The sequence below is a fragment of the Panthera tigris genome, chromosome D2, assembly GCF_018350195.1.
Source record: "Panthera tigris isolate Pti1 chromosome D2, P.tigris_Pti1_mat1.1, whole genome shotgun sequence".
Taxonomy (NCBI): domain Eukaryota; kingdom Metazoa; phylum Chordata; class Mammalia; order Carnivora; family Felidae; genus Panthera; species Panthera tigris.
The window spans coordinates 39,168,475-39,182,008 of NC_056670.1; positions in this window are offsets into that span (position 1 = coordinate 39,168,475).

The following is a 13,534-nucleotide window of genomic DNA, read 5'->3' on the forward strand; positions in this document are numbered from 1 at the left end:
GGGAGTCAGTGTTTACCCAGGAGAGCAAGAACGGAGACAGGGTCAGAGATACGGCTGGGAAGTAGGAGGGCATCAGCAGTGAGTGCAGAGTAGGTAGTGGGTTCGAGACTGAGGCCGTGCCTGGGTCCGACTTCACGCAGCAGCGGCAGCACGGTGTGCACACGGCCTGCGAAAGGCTGGGCTCCTGCAGACTTCGAGATAACACCTTCAGTACTTGACCAGGGTCCGCATAGTGACTCAGCCCCCGGAAGCCGTGCTCCCTGGGACCCCAGCCACAGACTGTCACTCAGACGAGAATTCCCCGGTGTCTAGAAAACACAGGATTCTGACACAGTTCTCTTGCAACTAAAGAAGAGTAGAACCCGCAAGGACACGGCGGGGATGGGCGCACGAGGACAAACCTTACTCCTTCACCCAACTGTTTGCTGCCGGGTGTTCCTGTACAGTGTGCTCTTCTCTCGAACCGGCGCGGCTTTATGACTGAGTCACGAAGTCGGCTCCCGTTGTGCTTGACCTTGGTGACTGAGCAGAGCTCTGACCTTTGGCCCCCTCACTAGTGCAGTGGGTATCATGTCTCCTGCCTGCCATTCAGGGCTGTTTCTAGAAGTCATTGAGGGGATGATGTGTGCAAAACGATGCTTCTCCAACTCTAATGTACACGGAGATCACCTAAGAGTCTTGTTAAAATGAAGACAAAGAAAAGCCGGATGCTAGTTAAAGTCAGGAAAGACGGGTTTATTCAGTGACCACTGCAGTAGGGGAGAGGCCTCCATGTAGGACTGAGCTCCACTGGGCTCTGTGCAGAGGTGGAGCAGAGACTGGAATTTTATTTTATTTTATTTTATTATTAAAAAAATTTTTTTTAATGTTTATTTTTGAGAGAGAGCACAAGCAGGGGAGCGGCAAAGAGAGAGGGAGACACCGAATCTGAAGGAGGCTCTGGGCTCTGAGCTGTCAGTGCAGAGTCTGACGTGGGGCTCGAACTCACAATCCACGAGATCGTGACCTGAGCCTCAGTCAGATGCTTAACCAACTGAGCCACCCAGGCACCCCGAGACTGGAATTTTAAAAGGGGATGTAGCGGGGTGGGGGGCGAGGCAGGAGACAAACAATGGCTTGAGCAGAGTCAGAGAAGTGGAAAGCTACTGAAGGTGGGTGGTGGGGATTGGTCAATGTGATTAGGCTATCTGTGTCTGCTGACTGGCTAGCTTATCGTCAAGTTAGACTTCTGCTCTCCCACAGAGACTGGGAGACGGAGCCTTATCTGTGTTGATGGTTATGTTTCAAAGAGATGACGCTCGGGTCCTTGAAACAGACACTCCTGGGTTTCAGGAGATGCACAGACATCTCAAAGCGACAGAGAAAGGATTTACAGTTGTAAATTTTTTTAAGTGAAGGTTTTAAGAAAAGGGAGGGCAGAGGGCTATGGTCAGGTGTTTGGCTGAAACAAATGGTATCTTCTTTTGTCAGCCTTCAACATTTCTAGGCAGGGACTCAAGGGAGGGCTGGGTTGTCCCAGGGAAACAGTCTTCTGCTGCTAGTAACTACGCTAGTGTTTGTTCAAGTCTCCTAGTGGGGGAGGCGGGTGGACAAAATCGTTTGTGCTCTAAGTTTTACAGTTCTCAAGACTGGGCTGAGGCTGGAGTTCCTGTATTTCTTTCTTTTTCTTTTAAAGTTTATTTTGAGAGAGAGGGACAGAGCGAGCGCATGAGCGCACAAGTGGGGGAGGGTCAGAGAGAAGGAGAGACAGAATCCAGAGCAGGCACAGCAACATCGGTGCAGAGCCTGATGTGGGGCTTGAACTCGCTAACCATGAGATCATGACCTGAGCTGAGATCAAGAATTGGACGCTTAACCGAGTGCGCCACCCAGGTGCCCCTGGAGTTTCTGCATTTCTAACAAGCTCCTGATGGTTTTGGTGTTCTCCGAGTCCATGGCTCACACTCTGAGAAGCAAGAATCTAAAAATCCCTACAAATCAAAGGTTATTAATATCTCAGGGCTTTGGGCTTTGAAACTTCAGCAGCCTTTTGGCAAGCGTTAATTAGCAAGTTCCCTTTCCATTATTTGAAAAGGAATTGACAGTCCATAATCAAACTATCAAGAGAATCCAAGAAACAGTCTTTGCTAGAAAGCTGATAGTTCTCAATATGGATACACAGTAAAGCCACTTGGGGAGGTTTAAAAAAAGTCTGATGCCTGTTCACACCCCCCAGGTCCATTACATCAGAATCTCTGTGCTAGGACCCAGGCAACAATATTTCTTTTTTGTTTTGTTTTTTTAATGTTTATTTATTTTTGAAGGAGGGGGACAGAGTGTGAGCAAGGGAGGGGCAGAGAGAGAATGGGAGACAGAATCCAAAGCAGGCTCCGGGCACCAGGCTCCGGGCTCCAGGCTGTCAGCATAGAGCCCGATGCGGGGCTTGTCCTCACAAGCTGTGAGATCATGACCTGAGCCGAAGTCTGATGCCCAACCGACTGAGCCACCCAGGCGCCCCCAGGCAACAATATTTCTTAAAGGTACAGGATGATTCTGTGGTAGGGTCCCCTCCCTAAGGAAAGGAAAACAAAAACTCACGGCAACCTGGCTATAAGTGACAACATCCCTCACGATCTTGTAACGTGAGACCACTTAATCAGACTACATGTTTGTGTGTTACCATATATGGGAGACAAAGTCGAAAATATATATAAAAAAAAACTACGCCACGTGGTTTTCGGGGCTCAGTTCTTTGGGGCTCAGTTCTTTGGGTACGAACCCAACTGAGTGGTGCCAGCAGGAATAAAGTTGCTTCCTGGAAAGAAAAGCCTCGGTGTCACGACTCTCTGTGTGAGAATCCGGCTACAATTCCAAACGGTAGTCAAGGTTGAGAACCATCCCCAAAGAGCTCAGTGTCAAGTTTGAAAGACCAGCACTCACACCTTTAGGAGAACTTCCCAGAACTAGGCTGCTCTTGATAATCTCTGATGAGTTCAGAAAGTAGACTTCAGGTGGCAAGGATCAGGGACTCTTTGGCCGTGGATGTGGGAGGTTCTGGCTCCCCCCACACACAAGGTGGAAATTTGGATAAAGACATCATTTCAGGGAGGATCAAGTCCCTGAACCAAGATGTAACCAGAGGAAAGGTGAACATAGTAGGTGTGGGAGGACAGGGAGGTGTCTGATCTGTTTTGCTCACCTGATTCAATGTCTTCTTGCCCAATACACTGATTTTTCACTGCTCTTTTTACATGGATGCTCTTTTTACATGGATGACTATTTTAAAATTAAACTATTTCACTGGGGGTTGAGGGGCACGTGGAAAGCAGTGCCTGTTTTCCCAGAACCAGGCATAACTGGGGTGATGGACGGCTCGGGGGGTGCTGGTAGGGAAGGTGAGCTGCAAGGAAAAGGCTGTAGGGGGTTGTATGTGTAGTGCATAGATTGAATCAGAAAGTCCAGACTGAACACCACTCCTCAGCCCTGGCTACCTTCCCTCCATTTTCATTTGCTTATGTCCCATGGGGCAAGCAGGCAGGTATATATTTGTGAGTTTATATTTGGGAGGGGAGGGGAAGGATAAGTTGTCTTGTTCTGTGTGATTTTTTTTTTTTAATGTTTATTTTTGAGACAGAGAGAGTGGAAGCAGGGGAGAGGTAGAGAGAGAGAAGGAGACACAGAATCCGAAGCAGGCTCCAGGGTCTAAGCCGTCAGCACAGAGCCCAATGCAGGGTTGAAACTTATGAACTGTGAGATCATGACATGAGCTGAAGTTGGATGTTTAACTGACTGAGCCACCCAGGCACGCCTGTCTTGTTCTGGTTTGATCCCTCAAATCCTTTTCTAGGTTTAAATGAGAAGGGTCTCTTTTGAGGTTAGTCTGTATTTAAAGCAATGACCATAAAGGATGATCGTGGGAGGGATCCTTGGATTTGTTGGGGTGGGGGGGGGGTGGAATCCTTTCAAGGTCATGCTTTGTCCCTGGTATACCTGGGTTATGTAATGATGGTCCAGGGCAACCCAACAAACTCCTTGAAAGTATGACTCAGTTCTTCTCATAATTCAGTATGAGCGCAAGGAGTGGTGGGGTGGGTGCAGTACTGGAGACAGCTGGCCAGAAGGGGCTCTTTCATAAAGTGACATCTGGGCAGACACCTGGGAGAAGTAAGAAAGTAGGCCTTGTTAACCTTTAAAATAAGTTTTTATCAGCAAAAATGGATTTTTTCGGGAATAGTAGAGACTTGCAACTCATGACACACAAGCTGTGGCAAAGCCATAGGCAAGCCCAACAAACAAGAGAAAGGAATGTTATTTTATGGAGAAGAAGGAGGAAGTTAGGAGGGGTTGTTCTGAAGTAAAGTCCCTTGGAGAAAAGCAAGGGCTCAGAGTGACCGTGTTTCTCATTGGCTGAGTTGCAAGAAGTAGTCAATTTCTTGTAGGAGATGCAGTATACATCTTTCCCTGTTGGGGACTGAAATTGATGATTCTTTCCTCTTGTGGATTCTGTTGCGAGTCTGTAATTGACCATTTTTCCTGTAATTGATGTTGAGCGGTCCGCCCCTCCTTCTAGCCTGCTAACTCTACTTAGTGAGGTTTCCTTTTATTAATTTTCACAGTATTATGAATATTGGAGGAAGGACATTCCAGGCAGAGGAAACAGCAACTACAGACAAAGGCCCAGCAGTGGGGATGGGATTGTTATGTCCAAGGGACAATAAGAAAGCAGGTGTGGCTAGAGCAACACGAGGAAGTGCGGAGAGGTAGGCGGAGAGATAATAGAAATGCACACCACGTCGTTCTGGCAGGTCACGATGAGAATTCGTGAATTCTACCAAGAGAGATGGGAATCCATTGGAGGGTTTTGAGAAGTGGAGTAACACGATCTGATTTATATTGTCCTGACTGCTTTGAGACAATAGGTTGCAGAAGACCCAAGGTTCCACCGGGGAGACTGGGATGCTATTCACAAAAATCCAGGCGAGGTAATGGTGGGTAGAGCCAGGTGGTAGCCGTAGAGGGGTGAGAAATTGCCACACATCAGATATATTTGAAGGCAGAGCTAAGAGGATTTCGGGAACAACTGGATGTGGGATGAAAGAGACAGTCAAAGATGACTCCACGATGTGGGGCCTGAACAACTAACTGCATGTGAATTTTGCAGTAGAGGGGACAGAAAATGATGGGGTAGAGGAAAGGCTTTCATGTGCTACAACAGTTACAGTGCATGAACCAGAGGTATAAGTATCAACTCGGGATGCATCAAAACAACGCTAGGGTGAAAACCAGGCTTCCGAATGGTACACTCAAAAGGATGCAGTTTTCATAAATTTTTAAGACATGTTCAACAGTATTGTTTAGAGCTCCATACATATGTAGTAAAGTGTGAAAACATACATGGAATGATTAAAGAGTGTGCAGTCAGGGTTGAGCACCATCTGGTTGCATTACCCTTTAAAAAATCCTATTGCTCGGGACCAATCCTCGGCCAGTTAAACCAGAATCTCTGGGGATGGACCCAGGGCATCTTTTTTTTTTTTTTTTTTTTAAGCTCCCTGGGGATTCCGCTGTGGTGGTAAGGTGGAAAACCACTGCCTTAAACTGAGCAACAATTGTGAAATCTGAGAAGCACAAGGAATTTCTTTTTTTATGCCTAAGCCTTGGACAGAGTATCTGTTTTATTTATTTTATTTTATTTTATTTTATTTATAAAAGTTTAGGAGTGCCTGGGTGGCTCAGTCGGTTGAGCGTCTGACGTCAGCTCAGGTCATGACCTCACAGTTTGTGAGTTCGAGCCCTGCGTTGGGCTGTGTGCTGACAGCTGGGAGCCTGGGGCCTGCTTTGGATTCTGTGTCGTGTCTCCCTCTCTTTCTGCCTCTTCACCACTCACACACACACACACACACACACTCTCTCTCTCTCTCCAAAATAAACATTAAGAAAAAAAAAAAAAAAAGTAACCAAAGTTTTGATGAGAAACGTTTCTTGTTATGGAAGTACTTGCTCAGGGCTGGTCCAGCCCTAATTAGAATGGGAGTGGGAGAGACCAAGTCCCCGGAAAGGCCTCTCTGGATGTGTCTGTAGGACAGCTGTCTGCAGAGCTTTGCCCCCAGCACACGATGCTTCTACCCACACTCTTCATCCAGCAAGGTGTCCTGGTTCTGCTTCCTACTCCAAATGCTCCTTAGCACAGATCAAATCAGTTAAATTCTTGATCCTACCCCTCACTTTATAGGAGGAAACCAGAGTTCTGGGGAGATTGTAACACAAGACTCAACACTGGTCAGGGGCAGCTTTCTTACAGAAAAGAGCTCTAAGTAAGCCTCCAGAGCTGGACCACTACTTTGCCACGAAACCTTGGGCGGGTCTCTTCCTTCTGTGGGCCTGTTTCTCCAACTGTACCATGTAGGGACTATTCTAGACTCGGTAGCCACAGGCCCTATAGCTCCATCATCAGGACCAAACCCACTGCCCAGATCTCTGTATTGTTATTCCATCCTTCATCGGATCAATGAATTGCACATTCCAGGAAAGCAGAGAAATGTTGGTCTCATTCACTCTGGTTTCCTCAGCAGCTAGGACAATGCCTGGCACTCAAAAATAATAGACCTTGGGGCACCTGGGTGGCTCAGTCGGTTGAACATCTGACGTCGGCTCAGGTCACGAACTCATGGTTCATGAGTTCGAGCCCCATGTCAGGCTCTGTGCTGACATCTCAGAGCCTGCTTCGGCTTCTGTGTCTCCCTCTCTCTCTCTGTTCTTCCCCATTTCACACTCTGTCTCTCTCTCTCAAAAATAAATATTTTTTTAAAAATTAAAAAAAAATAATAGACCTTGGGTGGCATGACAACTGTAAGCAACGCTAAAAGACCAACAAACTGGGGCGCCTGGGTGGCTCAGTCAGTTAAGCGTCCGACTTCGGCTCAGGTCACGATCTCGTGGTTTGTGAGTTCAAGCCCCGCGTCGGGCTCTGTGCTGATGGCTCAGACCCTGGAGCCTGTTTCAGATTCTGTGTCTCCCTCTCTCTCTGACCCTCCCCCGTTCATGCTCTGTCTCCCTTTGTCTTGAAAATAAATAAACGTTAAAAAAAAATAATAAAATAAAATAAAATAAAAGACCAACAAACTACTGGGGAAAAAACCATTTAGCCAGAGCCTAACCCGATGCAGTTTTATCAGAGCCTAACTGACACAGGAGAAGAGAAATACAGTAGTCCCCCTTATCTGTGGTTTTGCTTTCTGCAGTTTCATTTACCAATGGTCAACCACAATCCAGGAGCGGATGATCCTCCTGAAATGTCATCAGATAGTCAAGAGAAAACCTCACGCTACGTCACTGACCTCACTTCATCCCATCATAGGTATTTTATCATCCTACGTCATCACAAGCAGAAGGGTGACTACAGTGCAGTAAGATATTTTGAAAGAAAGAGACCACATTCACAGCATTTTTATTACAGTATGGTGTTATAATCATCCTAGTTTGTTATTAGTCATTATTGTTCATCTCTTACAGTGCCTAATTTATAAATTAGACTTTATCATAAGTATGTATGTGTTGGAAAAAACACAGTATATATAGAGTTCAGTATCATCCATGGTTTCAGGTATCCACCGGGGGCCTTGGAACATATCTCCTGCCAAAAAGGAGGGACTACCTTACCTAACTCCAGCAGGCTCTAAGTTTCCATGTGGGAGAAGGGAAATGCCTCACTGCGACCCACTGTCGCCATCCTGTGCCACCTACGGGGGTCGGGGAGGGTTGGGATGTGCTAAGAAGCACTTGTGAAGTCCACAGTCCAGAGGCGCAGGCTCAATAAAAGAATCATACTTAATCATAGGACTATAGAACACTGTCCCCTGCCAACACACACACATTACTGAATTTTACTACCACCATATTACTAAGGGACTGTTACAGCAATTCCTTTTACCCAGTACATCATGTCCAGCCATCAGGAAAAAATGACAAGGTCTGCTAAATGGGAAAAGTCCAAGTTTGAAGAGACAAAATGAGCATCAGGATCAGACTCAGATATGGTAGGGATGTTAGGATTATCAGATTGGGAATTTAAAACGACGACGATTAATACGCTAAGGACCCTAATGGATAAAGTAGACTGCAAGCAAGAACAGACAGACAATGGAAGCAGAGAAATAGAAAGTCTAGGAAAGTATAAAAAAGGAAAACTGGAGAGAAAAAACATTGTAATAGAAATGGAGACTGCTTCTGATGAGCTCACTGGGAGACTGGACACAGCCGGGGAAAGAACCTCTGAGCGTGAAGATTCCTCAGGAGAAACTTTCCAAACTGAAAAGCAAAGAAAAGAGACTGAAAATAATGGAACAGAAGATCCACAAACTGTGTGACCGCAAAAAATGAGGTATAACAGAGGCATAATGCGAATACAAGGAGAAGAAAGAAACAAGCTAAATATTTGAAACTCTAATGACTGAGAATTTCCCCCAGATTAATGTCAGGCACCAAACCACAGAACTAGGAAACCCAGGGAACAACGTGCAGGATAAATGGAAAACAAAAACAAACAAAAACCACACACAACAAAACAACAATAAAAACCCTACACCTAGGTATATCATATTAAAATTGCAGAAAGGGAAAAGTAAAGAAAAAAATCTTGGTACATCACAGGAAAAATACCTTACCTATCAAAGACCAAAGATAAAAATTACACCGGACTTTTCCTCAGAAACCATGCAACAAGAGAGTGGAGTATAGTTTTTCAAGTGTTGGGGGGGAGAAAACCACCACCAGCATAAAATTCTGGATCCTGTGAATTATCCTTCAAAAATGAAGGAGAAATTAAGATTTTCTAAGACAAACATAAATTGAGGGACTTTTCGCAAGTATATCTGCTCTAGAGAGAAGGAAAATGATATAGATCAGAAACTCAGATTTATATGAAGAATGGAAGAACATCAAAGGAATAAGTGAAGTTAAAATAAAAACATTTTTCTTATTCTTAATTGGTCTAATAGATAGTTTTGTTCAAAAAAATGGTAACATTACATTCAGTTATATATGCTTATGTATAAGTAAAATGAATGACCCCAATGATGTAGTAGATGGGAGGGAAGAATTAGGATTATTTTGTTATTATAAGGAACTCACGCTGCTCATGAAGTAGTAAAGAATTATTTGAAACTGGACTTGTATTGGTTGCAAATGTATACTTCAAACTCTAAGACAATCATTAAAAAAAGTAAAAAAGGAAGGATAACTCATCTACTAAGAAAGAGAAAATGGAATCATAAAATGCTCAGTTAAAACCACAAAAGACAAAAACAAGTGGAAGACAAAAATAGGAACAATAACAAAAAAGGCAACAAATATAATAGATATTAATCCAAGCATATCAATAGCCACTTTAAATACAATGGTCAAAATACGCCAAGAAAAGATATTGTCACAGGGGCGCCTGGGTGGCTCGGTTGGTTGGGCGTCCAACTTTGGCTCAGGTCATGATCTCACAGTTTGTGGGTTTGAGCTCCACGTTGGGCTCTGTGCTGACAGCTCAGAGCCTGGAACCTGCTTCTGATTCTGTGTCTCCCTCTCTCTCTGCCCCTCCCCAGCTCGCTCTCTGTCTCTGTCTCTCTCAAAAATAAATAAACATTAAACAATTAAACAGATATTGTCACAGTGGATTAAAAGGCAAGACCCAACCGTATGTTACCTACAAGATACCCACTTTAAATATAAAGACATGTATACATTAAAAGTAAATAGGTGGAGAAAGCTATACCAGGCTAACATGAATGCAAAGAAAACAAAAGTAGCTGTGTTACTTTCAGACAGAGCCAACCTCAGAGCAAGGAAAGTTATCAGAGATCAACGAACTGGATACAATGGACATCTATAGATTGCTTCATCCAACAGCAGCAAATACACATTCCCCCCCAGCTCACACAGAGCAGCCACCGAGACAAACAGCCAAGGGCATAAAACACAACTTCACAAATTTAAGAGAATAGAAATTATACAATGTCTGCCCTCAGACCATAGTGGAATTAAACTAGAAATCAACAACACAAAGCTGGAAATCCCACAATGCTTGGAGATTAAACAGTGCTTTTCTAATTAACATATGGGTCAACGAAGAAATCTCAAGAGAAATATGAAAATATTTTTAGTTAAGTGAAAGTGAAAACAAAACTGAGCAACATTAGTGGGATGCAGTGAAAGCAGTGATTAGAGGAAATTTCTAGCATTGAATGCATATATTAGAAAAGAAGAAAGATCTAAAATCAATCTAAGCTTCTATTTTAGGAAACTAGAAAAAGAAGAACAAATTAAATCCAAAGTAAGCAGAAGAAAAGAAATGAAAATTAGAGTGTAAATCAGGAAATTGAAAACAGAAAATGAATAGAGAAAATCAACTAAACCAACAAGGTGATTCTTTGAAAAGATCACTAAAGCTGGTAAGCTTCTAGTCAGGCTAACTAAGAAGAAAAGAGAGAGGACACAAATTAGTAACATCAGAAATGAAAGACTGGACTTCAATACTGGCCCCTCAGATGTGAAGAGGATAATAAGGGAATCCTGTGAACAACTCTGTACCTGCAAATGTGATAACCTACACAAAATGAACAATTTCCATAAGAGACACACAAGAAAAAAAATAGACCATTTGAATAGGCCTATGTCTATTACAGAAACTGATTTGATAGTTAATAGTCTTCTAAAACACACAAGGTTCAGATGGGTCCACTGGTGATTTTTACCAAACATTTAAAGAAGAAATATACTAACTCTAAAATCTCTTTCACAAGATAGAAACAGAGTGAATACTTCCTAACTCATTCTATGAGGCCAGCATTATCCTAATACCAAAACCAGATAAATACAGTACAAGAAAAGGATAAATGGGGGCACTTGGGTGGCTCAGTCGGTTAAGCATCCGACTTTGGCTCAGGTCATGGTCTCGCGGTCCGTGAGTTCGACGCCTCTGTGCTGACCGCTCAGAGCCTGGAGCCTGTTTCAGTTTCTGCGTCTCCCTTTCTGTCTGACCCTCCCCCGTTCATGCTCTGTCTCTCTCTGTCTCAAAAATAAGTAAACGTTAAATAAATAAATAAATAAATAAATAAATAAATAAATAAATAAAAGAAAAGGATAAATGAATATCTCTCATGAATATAAATGCAAAAATGCTTAAAAATGAGCAAATTCAATCCAACAATGTATACAAAGAAGTATACACCACAGACAAGTGGGATTTATCCGGGTATATAAGGTGGTTCAACATTCAAAAATCAGTTCATGTAATCCATCACAACAGGTTAAAGAAAAAAAGTTACATAATCATATCAATAGATAGAGAAAAGGCACTCGACAAAATCCAAAACCCACTCATGATAAAAACCCTCAGTAAATAGTCATAGAAGGGAACTTCCTCAATTTGACAGCAAAAAAATATCTATTAAAAAAACTCCCAAATAGATCAGCATGTCATATGCTCTCCATTCTGTTATACTTGTCTATATGCCTGTTTTTCATGCCAGTACTGTCCTATTTTGATCACTATATCTTTGTAATATAGCTTGAAATCAAGAAGTGTGATGCCTCCAGCTTTGTTCTTTTTCCTGAGGATTGCTTTGGCTATTCAGGGTCTTTTGTGGTTTCATACACGTTTTAGGATAGTTTTATCTATATCTGTGAAAAATATCATTGGAGTTTTGGTAGGGATTTCAATGAACCTGTAGATCGCTTTGGGTAGCACGGACATTTTCACAATATTTATTCTCCCAATATAAGAACATGGGATACCTTTCCATTTATTTGTGTCTTCAATCTTTCATCAGTGTCTTATAGTTTTCAGTGTACAGGTCTTTTGCCTCCTTGGTTAAATTTATTCTTAAATATTTTATTGTTTTTTGATGCCACTATAAATGGGATTGCTTTCTTTTTTCTATTATCATCCCTTTATGTCTGAAAAGTTTATAATAATGGCTCTTATTTTATTCATGATTCTAATAATCTGAGTGTTTTTTTTCCCTTTTCTGCATGATATTGTATCTGCGGTGTTACTAAATTCATTTATTAGTCCTTGTAGTTTTTGGTGGAGTCTTTATGTTTTTTTATATCACGTCATCTGCAAAGATAATTTTACTTCTTCCTTTCTGATTTGGATGTGTTTTATTTCTTTTTCTTACCTAATTGCTATGGCTAGGGCTTCCAGTACTATGCTGAATAGAAATGGTGAGAGTGACATCCTTGTCTTGTTCCTGATCTTAGAGGAAAGGCCTTTAACTTTACACCATTGAGTATGACGTTAGCTGTAAGCTTGTCATATATGGCCTTTATTACATTGAGGAACAGTCCTTCTAAACCTAATTTGTTGAGAGTTTTTATCATGAAGGAATGTTGAATTTTGTCAAATGCTAAACATACTTCTTTCCAATAAGATATAATCTGGAAGGGGGCACCTGGCTGGCTCATTCAGAGGAACATGCAAATCTCGATCTTGGGGTCATGAGTTCGAGCCCCATGTTGGGTACAGAGATTACTTAAATACATAAAACTTAAAAAAAAAAAGATATAACCTGAGAGAGGTGCACATCACTTTTGCTTACATCCCATTGGCCAGGTCTTAGGGCCACACATAACTACAAGGGTGGCTGGGAAATGTAGCCTTTCTCATGGATGGCTTTATACCCTGTTAAACATTGGTGATTCTATCCCTAAAAAAAGAAAACGTAATGGATTTGAGGGTTCAACTAGCAGTGTCTGCCATAACATATTGACAGGAAAAGACTTGAAAAACTGGTAAGAGTATTTCTCTAGGAACAGGGTACTGGTGGCTGGGGATACAGATGGCAGGAAAATATCCCCTTTAAACGCTGATTTGTTCCATGTAAATGCACGTAAACATTTTAAACGAAGTACTGAAAACAGCACTACCCTATGTACTTAGTAAATCTCAACAGCTGGTTCAGTGACCAGAAGTTTTTGCACCCTCACCCTCACCCACTCAGAGAGGGTTCTAGATGTGGTGTGAAACTCGGGCCACATCAAACTGTACAGAATTCGTATGGTTTGAGGAGCAGGGGAAGCCCATTGGTTTGCATGGGCAGAGGCCTGGGGCGGAATGCAAATTCAGATAAACACGTGTGAGAGCTGCTCTTTTGGAACCAGTAGACCCAGTTGGTACCAAGCCTTCCTTATGATGGTGCTAGGCTTGCTTGGGGGAGAGAAGGCCAATTCTGCTCCCTGCTCTTCCCCAGAGCTGCTCTTACACAGAAGGAGGAGGAGACCAGCACCCTTTGAACTGGAGGGGTTGGGGAGCTGGGCCCAGAGACACAGCCAGCTTCTAGGGTAGGCGGGGCCGCTTGCCCTTTGAAGCAAGGAGCTTTTGAACCTTCTGCCAGGCACAGGTCTCAGCTGCCTTTATCTGGCTCTCATCTCCCCCTCAGCCTTCATGACTCAAGAGAACATTGGAGCAAACTTCAGGCTTGCATGGGGTGAGGGCTGCAGGGGCCGTCAACCCCTCCACCAAGTGCGTGGGGCCACCCCCTCCCACTGGCCCCAGCTGGACCAGGTG